Here is a 3,412-nt window from a genome sequence, read left to right as displayed (position 1 = left end):
ATTCCAAGCCCTGCGCACTCCAAGGCCTGCTGCCCCCTCCCTCTCCTTCCCTCCAGGATCTGCTGTCCTCCGGGCCTTCGCACACATTGCTCCCCACACTGGGCCACCCTTCCCCCTCTGCAGCTAGCAGCCTCAAGGCTCTGCTGGGTGACCCAGGGTTGGAGGAAGTTGTCCCGAAGTTGAAGTCCTCCCCCCTCCAGGGTAGTCATGGGCTGTCTAGATGCGTCCCAGGGCGGGGCCGGGCTGGACTTGCCTCTGGCCAGCACAGACCGCACACGTGGTGCTGCCTGCTGTTTCTGTTCTGACTGCAGGGGGACCTGGAGGGAGGGAGGAGGCTGCGGCTGGGGCTGAGCACCTGCACCCCTGCCCGGGGGCCGGGCCCTCTCTAGACATCAGCTGTACCCAGCCTGAATTTCCCAGCACTGAGAACACAGGAGGATGTGACTGACAGTGGGGAGAGGACAGCGCCCGAGCTCAGGAGTCCTGGCCTTTGCCTAGGGCGGTCCCTCCCCAGGCCTCCTCCTCCCCACCTTGTGCGTCCAAATTGGACCCATTCATGGGCTCAAATGCCACCTTTTCCAGGAAGCAGCCTTGGTTACCACCCTCCTTGGCCCTCCTCGGCCCCTGGTTCAGGGAGTGGCCTCTCTTCTGGGCACTTCCACAAATGCCTAACGGTGGGCCAAGCAGTGCCGGGGTGCCAGGGTGCTGGGGTGCCGGGGGCTCAGCTCAAAACGGACAAATGATGGCCCCAGGGCTGCCAGACTGAGAGCAATGGCTCTGACCTACGGGGAAGGACCAGAGGTGGGCGGGACTGCCAGCTCTGTCGGCATGGATCTGTCATTAGCCGCGGGCAGGCTCTGGGGCCTCGGGAATGGTCCTGCAGGCAGCAGGGCCCAGCGGACGGCCGGAACCTCCGACAGAGTCAGTGCACCTGCCGGCTGTCCTTCCCACCCAGCCCTTCCTCCACCCTCAGCGCGTGGCAGCCTCGCTCCGTCTCCCCAGGGGGCAGGTGGAACGGAACAGGCCCGAGAGAGGGTCCACCCTGGCTCTGCTCCTGTGCCCGGTCTACATGGACATGAGGTGTTCACATTCCCAGGCAGCACACACACACACACACACACACACCAGCAATCTCCACGCAACACATGTGTGCCCACACGTCCCTGAACAGCCCACACATAGACACACACACATCCCCACACAGCACATGTGTGCACACACATGTGTACACAGAGCACAGGTGCACACACATCTCCACACAATATGCTCTGCACATGTCCCTACACAGCACACACATGTGCACACAGTCCAGACGACACCTGTGTACACGTCCCCACACAGCACACACACACACTGCACGCCGTGCACACGCGGGCTCACCGCCTCGTCCCCGGGCCTTGGTTGCAGTGCACGCCTACTCCCGAGTTGTGAACTTTGTTTTCAGGACAACATCCACTCAGAGGTTATGAAACCTCACTCTGAAACGTGAAGGCCAGGAATAAACACTTCTCTAGGCTGGATGCCTGCGTGAAGTAAGATCAAAGCAAGTCCCCGTGACCCCCTCGCACCCGCAGGAGGGAGCGGCGGGAGGGAATGAGGACACGTCCCCCCGCCCTAGTCTGACGCACACGCGTGGGGAAAGGCAGACAGGCCGGAGAGGTGACCCGATCACTCTCCGGGGGCGCAGGCTGCACTGCCAGCAATGAGGAGGGGGCCAGCATCCGACAGCCCCCACAAACTCACCTGCTGGTGCCCAGCCCCAGTGGGTCACCTCCCCGGGGAGCCGCCCTGCTGCAACCCCGTGGCAGTCGGCAGGCACCCATCAGCACGGCTGATGTACTTGGATGAGTGCAGGCTCACCGTCTCCACTTCGGAGACAAAGCACGGCCTGGAGGCCCCGTGGCCTGTCCGCAGCTGGAGGGCGACAGGGCTGCAGTTCGAACCCAGATCTGGGCACCCCCAACACGGGGGCTCATGGTGGGTGCTGGGGTGACAGTGCAGGCTTTGCAACCAGCTTCCCCACCCTCGATCAGAGCTCTGCTGCGACTAGCCGGGTCACCCAGGGCTCGTTCCTTTGCTCAGCAGGGCACCCAGCATGTGGGGCCACTACCCCACAAGGGCTCTCCCATCCCAAGGCCAACCGTTTAGGGCCTAAGAGGTTCCTGTGTGCCCCACGCCTACGTCCGCGTCGCTGCCCCAGCCCTCCCTTCTTCGTTCCCTGGCGTCCTGGTCAGCGCTGACTCCCTGGTCAGCGCTGACTCCCTTCGGACTAACTGCTTCTGCCGGGCATGGACGGGGGCGTGGAGGGGCCTGTGGTGTCTCTGCACCCCACGTGCCGTGCACACAGTAGCTGCTGAATAAACGTTTGCTGCCCAGAGAGAGCAGGGACGCCGTCAGCACTCGTTGGCCGGAGGTTGGTTCGTTCCGTCGTAAAGGCAAACTTCCAGATGGGAGCAGCAGCACCTGGGCAGCGGCCCTGGTACTCGGGCTTGCTCATTCGCTGAGACAACACCTTGGCTGCCACTGCCATGGCAGGAGTGACCTTGGCCTGGAGTGGAAGCTGCTCACCTTCGCCGAGAACCCCCAATCCAGGGCTCTGGCAACGCAGGGGAGCTGACGTAGAGGGTGAGTCCTGGGCCTGCGTCCCCTGAGCCCTATACAGCACCTACCGTGTGCACAGCACATGGGGATGCAGGGGCACAACAGTTCCCCTCAGAGAGCTTGTCCCGGGGCAGGATGACCCTCACTCCATGGGCTGCAGTCAGGGTCAGGGTCTGAGAAGAGGGTGCCCAGCAAACTCAAGTGTGGGCGTGGGGGGGTACAGGCCGCCACCAACCTGGAAACCTCCTGTCCCCCCAAGAACATGCCTGTCTGTCCCTACAGGCTCTCGCCCCTCAGGGACACTTCCCCACCTCACCCCCACCTGCTCTGGGCCCAAACCCTAGACTGGCCTTTCCACCTGCCCCCTTTCTGAGCCCTCACCCTGGGCTGGCCCTGCACCCTGGGCACTGTGTGCCCTCCCTCGAATGTCTGAGGTAGGCCCTGCTGCACCCATTCCACTGCTGTGGACGCCAAGTTCGGGGAAGGCAGGAACCCAGAAATCCCAGCATGGCGAAGGCCCCAGATTCTCTGCTCGCCTCCTCAGGTCACGTGGGGTCACAGGGTGAGCAACTGCCCCAGCCCAGCCTCACTTTCCGCCCCGTTCAAGGAAGGGCTTACGTGAGAAACCATGGGCCCTCTGCAAGTCCACCACCCTCTCTCCACCTCTATCTGCCCTCCTGAACTATGGCTGCACGCTGGAGATAAAAACAACCCCTGGAAATCCCAGAGGCATTTTTTCCCCACTGGAAAAAAAGCACAAAAATATCACATGAAGAATGAATCACTTAAAGTGTCAGGGCAGGAAGAGGAA

This window comes from Tupaia chinensis, unplaced genomic scaffold, assembly GCF_000334495.1.
Source record: "Tupaia chinensis unplaced genomic scaffold, TupChi_1.0 Scaffold000294_1, whole genome shotgun sequence".
In the NCBI taxonomy this organism is placed as follows: Eukaryota; Metazoa; Chordata; class Mammalia; order Scandentia; family Tupaiidae; genus Tupaia; species Tupaia belangeri.
Note: the sequence above shows the minus strand (reverse complement) of the source record.